Source organism: Phalangium opilio, unplaced genomic scaffold, assembly GCF_054372755.1.
Source record: "Phalangium opilio isolate 3A_F unplaced genomic scaffold, DU_Popi_V2 ptg000344l_1, whole genome shotgun sequence".
In the NCBI taxonomy this organism is placed as follows: Eukaryota; Metazoa; Arthropoda; class Arachnida; order Opiliones; family Phalangiidae; genus Phalangium; species Phalangium opilio.
The window spans coordinates 1,065,873-1,077,873 of NW_028324227.1; the positions used below are offsets into that span (position 1 = coordinate 1,065,873).

At 37.8% G+C, this 12,001-nt stretch overlaps 1 protein-coding gene and 1 long non-coding RNA gene across 3 annotated transcripts in view; both read right to left on the reverse strand.

Annotated features, from left to right (window-relative positions):
- LOC149609955 (lachesin-like) overlaps positions 1 to 12,001 on the reverse strand; it is a 57,532-nt gene that overhangs the window by 17,106 nt on the left and 28,425 nt on the right. The window lies entirely within an intron of this gene.
- On the reverse strand, positions 214 to 1,701 carry LOC149609956 (uncharacterized). The gene is made up of 3 exons (XR_016376864.1): positions 1,008 to 1,701; positions 533 to 617; positions 214 to 469 (listed from the first exon to the last, which is right to left on the reverse strand). It is a non-coding gene; the product is annotated as an uncharacterized LOC149609956 (long non-coding RNA).

Below are 12,001 nucleotides of genomic sequence, written 5' to 3' on the forward strand. Positions count from 1 at the left end.
TCGCCTATCCCAATATATGTCGCCCGACACTTTAGCTCCACCGAAAAAGGATTGGTGCCGTCCACCATCGCTAATTGTGTAGAGGTACCCTCATCTATGCCACTGACTACGATTTGGAATAAATAACACTTTTATAAAAATCAATAACATGAACAAAATATCGCCGTATAGTGTAATTACATTCTCTATGGGCTTAGTTTTGAATCTTACGAACCAAACAATAAATATATTAAGTAAAATATTTTCTGTTCCGATTCCAAGAGGGTTTATGATTCAATTCACATTATTAAAAGGAACCTCTACTTTATTATGGGTCCATGGGGCATATAGTGTCGACCCTCGTACGTTACTCGTGCATTTCACTTTAGGGAACCGTATTGTCTGCGATCAGTCCCAGTTTGCTTACAGTAATATCAGAGTACAAGAGTTGTACATTCATATCTTTTGGTTGAAAAGTAGGTCGAAGCGCCTGCGGAACAAAATCCGATTTCAAAATTATATATCTGAAATTCTTATTCTTTTAAAAAATTACGTTGCTTTTATAAATGACAATTCGGGTTCGATTATCGTTTTGAGGTTGTATAGAAAGTGGCGCCAGTAGGAAGACAGTACTGATTCTGGAAATAAGCCAGGGTATATATGTAAGGTATGATCAAGATCTTTGAAACATTGATAAGTTAGTTTTAAACTGTATCTCAAAATAAGATAATTATGAATATATTTGACATCTGAAACAACGTTACAATGTAAGCTAACAGTTATAGAAAGATAATGATTTATTCATGGGTATATTTAGATCCCTCGATTTAGTCGCGAAATTTTACTTCATGAACCCGAAGCATACCACAAATTAGCAATCAACATTCTTTTACACGTATGTCATTGTATAGTTTAGACATGAGCCTAAATCTTAACATTTATCTCGAATACTGACTGACTGACAATCTTGATAAAACCGTTAATTAGTTAGCGAAATTTATCACGCCAAAACTTTTGTTTCAACTTACTATACTTTTGCGCCCACAGTTAGATATACAATGAGGCCGCCGACAGAAGAATGACAAAACAACAAAATGAAGAAATACTTGAATATCCGTGGCTTCCAGCGTGACGCGGGAACCTCAACCAGTCAACCGCGTTTCTTTTCCGGCATGTTCTAACATAACATATATGTGGAACAAATATGAAGGAAAGCGCTGGCAAAGGGAATAACCTCGACGTTTTCCTTCGGTGCCCTCTCGGTGGTGGTGATTAATGAGACTGAAGGATCAACGGAAGATTCGCGTAACGTTTCATTGTGTTTATTTACCGCGCTAGCTATGTACGTAATCAGAATCCGAAAAAGGAGAAACGAGCTAAGGAGATGGAAGAGGTAGGGGAGAGCAATGTCTATAATAGCTCGAGAGAAAGAGCTGCCTTCGAAAGCGTTAATTACCGGTGCCCGGCGTCTTTGGCCGAAACAAAACAGACTCTCGATCATAATGGTTTTCTAAAGCGCCGCCGGATGAAAACAAGACGGAGGAACTGTTATAAGAGTATATCCTTCCGGCTTTTTATGGACCTTGCCTTTTTTATCATCGTTTCTCTTATGGGCTTACCTAAACTAATAGTGGGCTTTAACTCCAAACTAAACTGGTTTATGCTACATTTCTTCTGAAAAGTATAAGAATTACAGTTGGAATTATCAAGAACTAATCCAGGATTTTTAGAGGTTCCATTCCTATGCCTCAACTATAGTCCCTCTTTTGACAAAACACGTGTTTCTACAAGATTGAATGCATTTAGTTTCAAATACGTGCTCACATTCATATAATTTAATAATAATATTTTCATAGCTCGCGTGGTGAAACCAAAACCTATCTGAGCCTCGGAGGAAAAAAGACGACGCTTTGCGGGAGTTTGGAAGGGATTCTTCGTGTCGCCAAAAGGGTAAAGAGAATGAGAGAGAGAGAGAAAAGTAAAAAGAAGGAAGTACAGAGCTATATAGCTTCTCTCTTTTTCCATTGTCGTGTCTCTAAGAGGGGAGATCCGTGATGCTGCCTTAGCAAAGGAGGAAACAGTTCAATGGCGTAATGGCTAGGATAGGGACTGACGGCAATTTGTTAGAGATCCCGGCGTGTACGAATAAGAGGGCTGGAAGGAAGAGAAGGCAACTATTCTCCTCTTCTCGTTAACGATTTTCACTCGCTTTCCGTTCGTCATTCTACAAGAAGTTCATGCCATAGAGTTCTACAATGCTACCAATACGCATCATAATTGTTTGGAGTCACGAGTTGTCAAAATTATATCGTTATGATGGTGAGATACGCAACTTGTAAGATAGCACGCACCTTGAAGTAATATCAGTCTACACCCTCTTGCGCCATCCCATACAAAGCAAATACAGTATCAGTATCAGTGGACCTAAGGATAATAGATACATTTTTATCGCGAAGTAGCTCGCATACCCTATTTTTCCTTTTATATTCTTGTTACTAAGACTTCTTCAATTTATCGACTTCTGGCTTCGCATTCAGAAACAGCCAGGCGGCACTTATTTTAAAAGTGGTCTCTCTCGTCCACCTATTTTCGATCACTAGACTAGACTATGTAGCGTCCGTGTGTTTTCACCGTTTGCTTCGGCCACAGAAACCTCTCGTTCGGCGTTTGTGGGAAACGCGGCTTTCAGGGGGTTAAAATGGTCTACATATTATATACCCCCCAATCGTTTCCCGCGGTTATCGTAAACCTCTTTGGACCCCCCCCCTCTCTTTTCCTGTTCGTCTCAAATTACCCTTGACTATATCGTCATCTTCGATTCCGGCCATTTTCATCTATTTTCTAAATAGGCGTTATTTCAAATATATATATATATATATGTATGTATGTATGTTACAAGAGGGGGCCCTTTTTTACAGCAGCAATTTTAGGGGTATATGTTGAATGGCTATTGCGCGGAGAGCGCAACAATCACGAGGGGCTGATTGGCGGCGATTTCTACTTAAGATGACTCTTTTTCCATCGCAGAATGGGCTCGCATTCTTTTTATTCCGTGTGGGAGGGACATTTGATGTTATTTCAGAGATAAGAATGATGATGATGCGTTATTACTAATATCATACACGATTTAGCAGATTGGTCTTCTTGAATGTGAAAGTTTGTGTTGAAAATTATTTTCATTTATTTGAGTTTATTTACGTTTGTGTGTATTTAGTCAATTAAATGAGCTAGAGATATAAGGATAATCACGTTAAGTAATTCATTTTCCATTAATTTTGTTTTGACTGTCTTTTCAACTTTCACTTTATTCTCGATGTTTTTCTAACCGTTTTACTATAAACAGACCGATGAAACAATCCATTCTAAGTTTTTTTTTCACAGTAGTACAGGATTTTGGAACGGAAGTCAGTTCGTTTCCGTTCACATTATTCTTGTCTCTTACTTCTAATTCTTCAACCAAGAAGAATTTTTTATTTTGAGTTGTCCAACAAACCTCTTTTGTGAAGAATCCACATAAATATTAGACAACAACACAACACAACAGAAGCTAAGCCTCGGAAATTCTGGCCTACACAGTTAAACCTTGTCTCAGAAAGTAAAGAAAAGCCTTTGCCAGACCCCGTGACCAGTCTGCTTTGTCAGGAAAGAACTTTATTTCGAGTTCTGATTTGATTATTTTACTGATGACCGCTTAAATTTAATTAAGAAACTGATGTAGACAATGATTTATAATTAAATTAAGGGGTCATCCCTAAAACACTCAATTCATAACTCGAAAACAGTGGCAAAATTACATACAACATATTGAACTCAAAATCACCTAAAGAAATCCCCTTTAATTTATGTCACACTTATCAGAAACACCCTGTGTAGCTACTTCCCTTCAAGTCTTAGATAAACCATCTTTTACGAAACTACCAAATTTCTTCAACAAGTTGGGTCTTTAGGTCTAATCCAATCCGCAATTTAAAAACCTATCTTTCAGACTATAAAAAAAGCTCTAAATCAAGTAAGTAAACACGTCCAATTACGAGCCGCAAATTTATAGCGGAGGAGAAACCGTTTCAATGGTAAATTAATCAAAGTCTGCCTGTCTTTGGTCTTTCAATAAACATGTAAAAGGAGTATAGGTAGGCCTAGTCCGAGCATTTTAAAAGAAGGAGCGCCGTCGAAAGGCTTAGGCCGGTAACGAATCGCTAAATAAATGAAAAGAGAGTTCATTAATTCTTTCACTCGACCGACGGAATACTTTCTTTTTCTACTTTCAACCCAATTAGCCAGTCATTAACATGGTCCCTTACGAGTCTAGAGGAAATCGAATATTGCCTTATAGAGCCAGAGTCTAAAAATAAATCAAGTAGTGGGTGGATAAGACCAGCCAAGGTTTTTAAAAGAGACTGGTTTTGTTTTTTTCTCCGCGATGTTCGATGTCCTTGGAATAATTTCATCTAGGTCAAGATGACAGATTCTTGAACATTGGAACCTATTTTCAAAAATTATAGCTAACAATTTGCTGATTATTTTGTCACGTCAACCTTTATGGTCTCTAGCATTACAAAGTATAGGCAGTGTCAAACTTATGGAACGTATCTTATAAACTTACGATATTACCTCTTGGACACAAAAAAAAAGAAATCTGAAAATCATAATCTAATAACCTTGGATAGGGTTAAATAAAGGGCAGATTTTGCAAGCAAGTAATGACGCTGTAACCAATTACAAGGATTTGCTTCACTAGCATCGGAAATTAACAATTTCTTTCATTTCTATTCTAGGAGAATTGTAATTCTCTTTCATTTTCTCTTTTGTCCCTTCGTGCTGTTCGTATTCTTTAGGAATTGTCAAGAACGAACCTCCCGAGTCAAATAAGCGACATGAAATATAGCGTGACGTACTCGCCCCCCCCCTTTACAACCCTCACGTCATTGGCAACGTGTTTAGTCTGACTGTTGAAAAGTTTCCTCGTTATGTAAAAGAGTGAAAAAGAAATCGAACAGAAAAAGAAAAAAGGAAAACAGTAATTCCAAAATACGCGTGGTGGTGAACAAAAGGAAATCTGGTGGCCGTGTACTGTTTAGCACGACATGTTAGCTAACGTGAAAAATACTTTGCTCGCAGACTGGAATTTTTAAAGTCAATATAGTCGTCTATTTATAGTTAAAACATTTTTATCACGGCATAACTAACAACAGCCTTTCTGTTTGAAAAATGATATATTTGCCATACGTCTTGCTTCCTACCAATAGAGCAATTAACCTATCACGCGGTACTTTTACATTTAAATTTAATTAAGAAGAAGAGGTAGGCAGAAATATTAATTTAACTAAGAGTGTTCAATACGTTTTTCACCATTATATGATTTTCACGGAGTTGGGCTTAAAGGAAATTACAGATACGAAAATTTAAAAGCTGGTTTTTTTTGTTTTTAAAAAAATAACTCGAGGTCCTTTAAAATCGATATAATCCACTAATTAAGGTGAACATTCAACATTATTGATTTTAAGTTTTGTGGGAGGACAGAGTTTTTATATGACGTGGAAATCAGTTTAGTTTGACAATCGTCAGACGACAGCGACGGAAGCAACGTAACCCTTGACGCGAAAAACAGTCGTTCCTGGGATTTTAAATCTCGACACTGACCGACGAAACTGAATAATTACTAATAATTAAACTAATAACTAAACCGTCGTATGTTTTAGTAATCGTTGACAGGGGAAATTAACAGTCTAATTAAGCGAGTAAAGCGACTTCACCGACGTGATCGTAAGATTTTAGTTTAGTATGAATGGGCCTTTAGAAACATCGTCTTTAATAATTCCTCCATTTACGTTTTTTTTCCTATCAGTTAAACCTCTATTTCTTAAATTCAGAAACCATTATATAGTAAGAAAAAAAGGGTTATTTTTTACTCTCTATAGAGAGCGTTGATGGTTATCTCACCCGGATTTTTTTTCTCTCCCGAACTTTTTCAGTTTTAAGTTCCGGAGTACTTCGAACTTGAGTATAGAGTCTTTAGCGTAAAAATGGTTTTTAATCCAGTTCCTCCCTTCCACGCTTAACTTCTTCTAGCCATAAATTTCGCTTCAATTTTTTATTACCCGCAGTCTCTCGAAGACAGGTTGCTCAGCTCGCCTTCGTTGATGCCGGCTTTTGGCATATCTGCTTTGGTGCACATTTTAAGCCCATAGCGAAATAACTAGAAGGCAAGGCCGCCACACCAGCGTGTCGGAGAATAAGTTTGAAGGCTGTCTTCTTTACTAATATGGCTCATCAGTTTTAGTTCCTCAACTTATACGAGAGAACGGCACGGTGCAGTAGCTTTTCTTCATCTTTCTTCCATCCTCTTCAAGAAAAAAAAAAAGATATTCCTAATACTTTCCTATAGAAATACAGTCGAAATCTATATCAGGCTGACTAAAAACGAGTTTTCGATATCTTTTCCCGCCTTTTTATTTTTTCTCCAGGCTTCCAGTATTTCCTTACTTCCTGGGTCTCTGGCTTTCTATGTGTATTTCTTACAGTCAACTTCGTGCAATATTATCGTAAATGATGCTTTTGCCGAAAAAAGTTGCGATTCAAGATTCTATTATATGAGATGTCCTTCCTTTTTCCCGATTCACATTTGCTTTTATACATCCGTTATAACCTTAGATGCTTTAAATTATCTAAATTGTTCCTGGATATACAAGACGAAGTTATACTTTTTGTTACAGGACTATCCAGAGTCAGGTATTGAAAGCACCGATCAGCTGCTAAATACAGACAAACCCAGTTAAATCACAAAAAAAAATTGAAACTACTGAGTTATGACAGTCATTCTTGAAAATACGATATATTTTTGGGGAACGGGAAAGCGCCCGGATAAAGCGATATAGAAACGGTCCTGATATTTTCCCCTCCAAAGATAAACCGCGTATCTTTTTTTTTTTTTTTTTTTTGACCACGAAAAAGCCACTTCATTGCGATTCTAGGATAAGGGGAAACTATTACTGGAATAGAAGCTTCCGCCTTTGAACGTGCGTTGCACGGATGTTTAGCTTTCGTTCACGGCTATCTCTTATTGGCTGGCCTTCTGTTGCTACGTCATAACCGGAAGTGGGTAGGATTTCGGTATGAGTGAATAAGGTCAAAAATCATTTTAGAGCAAAATCAAGCACACCATTCGATAGAGCGTAAAATTTAGATCTAAAATAACCCCGCTTTTTTTTCAAATTTCCAAAAAAAATACCAAAAAAACAAAATTTTGCAGTATAGGTGAACAAGGTCAAAACAGTGTGGAAAACATCAGAGGGCCAATAATTTGCCACCTTTTCCAACCTAACCTAACCTAACCTAAGCTCACCTAACCTAATCTAAGCTCACCTAAGCTAACCTAAGCTCACCTAAGCTAACCTAAGCTCACCTAAGCTAACCTAAGCTCACCTAAGCTAACCTAAGCTCACCTAAGCTAACCTAAGCTCACCTAAGCTAACCTAAGCTCACCTAAGCTAACCTAAGCTCACCTAAGCTAACCTAACCTAAGCTAACCTAAGCTAACCTAACCTAACCTAAGCTAACCTAACCTAACCTAAGCTAACCTAAGCTAACCTAAGCTAACCTAACCTAACCTAAGCTAACCTAAGCTAACCTAACCTAACCTAAGCTAACCTAACCTAACCTAAGCTAACCTAACCTAACCTAAGCTAACCTAACCTAACCTAAGCTAACCTAAGCTAACCTAAGCTAACCTAACCTAACCTAAGCTAACCTAAGCTAACCTAACCTAACCTAAGCTAACCTAACCTAACCTAAGCTAACCTAACCTAACCTAACCTAACCTAACCTAACCTAACCTAAGCTAACCTAACCTATTCGGCCTCTTAAGTGAAAATGAGCCCTAACGTTAAACATCAATATTTTGGAAAATGTGGCAATTCTTATGGGGGATAAGACTTTTTTTTTTTTTGGAAATTTGAAAACAGCGGCGGCCATTTAAGATCTAAATTTTACGCTCTATCGAATGGTGTGCTAGATTTTGCTCTAAAATGATTTTTGACCTTATTCACTCATACCGAAATTGTACCCGGAAGTGGATGAAGAGCGCGTTTGGTATTAGCAACTGTCGAACCTAACTTCTATTCCAACACTATTTTCTTGTTTAGGATTGAGTTTAACCTCCTCTCCCTCGTAAGAAATGATTTATATGGACTTGAATATTTTCTCCCCAAGTACATTTACTTTCGATTTCGTATTTCTTATTTTTTTCGCATAGTGGTTTTTGGGGGAGGAAGTGGGATTTTTTTTATAGAAATATGAAAGGAAAAAAGAAAAACATTTTTTATTATCGTACTTTTCGTCTAAGCCATCTCTCGCCTTCTCTTCATTGGCTCCTGTCGTATTAACCATTAGAGAACAGAGTCAATAAAGCCAAAGGCAAGTTATCGCAGAATTGAACGACCCCAATAAATGATTTAATCCTTAAAATATTTACGTCTGGAGTGAGATTCATCTTGGGAGCAAAATCACAGACAAAGAGCAAAGATTCGCCCTTATTGCTTGCCAAAGTTTACTTATCGAAAAATCTCCGCTTGTTCTACTTCATTACTTAAGTAACATCATCTACAAATAAACCCTCAAGGCATCCATCCTTTCAATCAACCCTGGAGATAGTTTGATTAGTAATATTTTAATGGGATGAATTGTTTCCGGTTAAGAGAGCTTTCGATTACAGAGATCTTTTCGGGGCATATCTTGAGGGCGTTTTTACATCGACAGATCTTGGTTTTTTCTTTTTGTTCGGTCTCCTTGAAAGTCAACTTTGGGAGTTTTATTCTACTAGCATTGTTTGATAGTGTTATGATATTATTCTCTAGTGTAACGAGATAAAAAACAACGCTATAGGGGACGCGTTCGACAAACATAAGGCACCATTCTTATGCTCCTAAGTAGTTCTATACTCCGGAGAGTATAACTCCGACGACTCTTCAAATTTCTTTGCAATGCAAGCGAAGAGTAAACAACATTAGGGCAAACTTGAAGTAACGGTGTTGATGTTTATCCCTGAAAAGGGGTTTGAAATCAATGGAAAAATAAGAGAGAATGTAAATGTTTAAACTATGAACTTAAGGCTAGCTTATCCTCAAAACACGAGCTTCCGGCAGGTTAAATATTTCTACTGGCACGTGACCGCCAAGTGGAATTGTCATTGGGAGAGATCTCCCCCACGACGAAAGGTTGCCTGCCCTATAAACCCAGTATCAGGACATATTGCCGTCTCTGCGCACTCTCATTGTACAAAAGTACTACAGCGCAGGTGCCAAAAAGCGAGGTGGAAGGCAATGTTTTACCCTCTTAGTTACATCGAAATGGCCTATTGGTGAATGACAAGGGCCCTTCGGGAGGTCAGTGAGACCATAATTTCTTCTCACTTTAAACAGTTCGATCAAATAGTATTTCACCCCGAAAAAGTATTTATCCCATCCTTCGAAGTCCGAACTAATCGTTAATATCAATATAGATTCAACAAAGGCTTAGGTATTAAAATAAATTTCCTGTTGCCAAACTTTCCCAAAAGCGTACTCAAAAGAGAACTCTAGCAAAATGAAATTAAAATTTCGGGCAACATTGTTGTTAAATCCGTAAGATATACAAAGCGGAGGATTGAAGGATGTATGTTGGTAGTGGGAGGTCAAACATACGATGGAGGTCCTCAAAATGTAATCAATTTAGAGACGCGCTATGAGTTTAATCAAAACGACAGACGGGATGGGTGTTTATCCCCATTTTAAAACGTCCTCTCCCGGCATCTGTCGCGCAAATTATTCAAATAACGATACGCCCCAGCATAGCTTAAAAGGCCCGCATACTTTGGAGACTTTCCAAGATGTTCTATGCATACATATACTATGTGTTTTTTTGTTGTTTTCTTTATTTTTAAATGAAGGCTAAAACGTTTTAGTTGCACTCCCTTTAACATTGTCGTAAACAATTTCGCCTTATACTTTATAAGAGTCACTGTGGAATTTTCGCACGATAATATGAACGAACTGAGAACGAAAAAGAAATCAATGTGCATCCGGGAGCAAGTTGGATGTGTCATCCACTAACCCTTGAGGCGAGCCGGTAGCTTATGCCTTTTGTAAATTGATCAATTCACAGAAACGTTGCAGAATTAAATGGAAAATTAATTTAGAAGAATAAATTCAATAAGGTCCACTTTTCGTGCTGAGCATTCGATTTTTATGCTCCAGATCACATCGGGTTCTATTGGATGTGATTCAATCTATAGTTTTTCTGGGCATTATGATAAATAATTTTCGATTGATAACATTGAAATCAAAACATGTTAATTAATCTTCGAATATATATTGAGGCCAGAATCCGAATCAAAACTATGAAGAACTCATTTAACTCTTGAAAGTCATCGAACTTCAGTAAGAGATCCAGATCCAGCGCTAATGCATTTCTTGCGTCATTAAGAACCCATTAACTCAGCGTTTTCTCGTACTTCGGTAGAGCAAACTTTGACTAATCTCGAGAAAAACGTTTCAGGGCCACTCTTGTTTCAGAGACAAAACCAGTTGGAACTAGGCCTACTAATTGCATCCTTAATCCTCCTCAGTTTCATTGCCCAACTATTCTTAATAATATTTTATAGTTATACTCGCACACTACAAAAATAGGTCAAGTACGGTAATATAAAGGGCACGAAATAAAAAAAGATACTAGGCCTACTTTTGCGAGAATCTTTTGAATACATGTCTGTATTCAAGGCCTACTCTTAAAGAAAGACCAAGGCCTAACAGAGCATTATACTTTCATTTATAAGATAGGACAATTTCTTATAACTGCATGCTATTCGCGATATTAGTTTTAGACTTTTAGTCGTCGAAAACTCGTAAAGTCTAGGTTCCGCGTAGCGGAAAAAACAGCCAGCTAAGACTAAGAAAACCATAGCGAGAATTAGGCTTCTGGCTTGATAGTTTCGGATGGAAAGGGGTATACGTAGGTAGGTATACAAGCCAACGTTTCCAAACGCCGTTATTTCGCGTCCGCGACATTAAGCTTCCGGTAGTGGAAACAGTTTTAAAAGGAACTTTCATCTAGTTTCATTCCTTATCCTGAACGTTTCGACCGGCATCGAGGGGTACGACACCCTTAAGAATACCGCTAATTTTGAGAAATAGTACATTCATACGCGTACAGTTTTCTAAATTTTACTATCAATTTCTGGGTAAACTTACGGTCAAACATTACATTTTTAAAACATACGATGCGTTCGTTACATTAATAAATCTCGAAAGGAGAGTAGTTGCTCATGAATCTATCAAAGTAAAAATTTATATTCTTGGCATGAAAGTGGGAGGAAGGTTTCTTCCTTAATGTACATACATAAGGAATAGGTAAAATCGTCGACTTGTATACGCCTGCAGCCCACCGGATAAGGAAGCCTTCTTTCACGCGAAAATGGTGAATGTTTGGAATTTCAAGCAGAGAATACCTTCGAGAAAATATTGGAAAAGATTTATTTTGTCACTGCCACGGGATTTACGTGTATAAACGATTAAAATACGGCTATATTATGCTAAAACTTTCCCAAAATAGAGTGCCAGACTGTTTAGCCGCTTGCATTGAATTATCTGGAATTCATCTCTCATAACCCAACCCCAATCTCATTCGAATTTATGTTAAATCTTTGATTCTAAATCAAAGTTTGAAAAGACTGGAAGAATTCCAATTTCCTTGGCGAGTTTCGAGCCCCTTGGTCCGGTACGCAACGTCTTAGACAACAAAAGGAAACGGAGAAAGAGGTTAGGATGATGGGCGAGCGCCGGAGAGTAGAGAGAGAGAGAGAGAGAGAGAGAGAGAGAGAGAGAGAGAGAGAGAGAGAGAGATGGCCAAGGCTCCCTTTTACACCTTCTATTCTTGTTTTAAAACTCCATTCATCGCGAGGCCCTTTTAAAAGTTTGCCTCTCCGTTTCCTCGCGTGATTATTCGGAAGGTGTTTTTTTTTCCTTCTCTCTCAGCTCGCGTTGGCAACCTT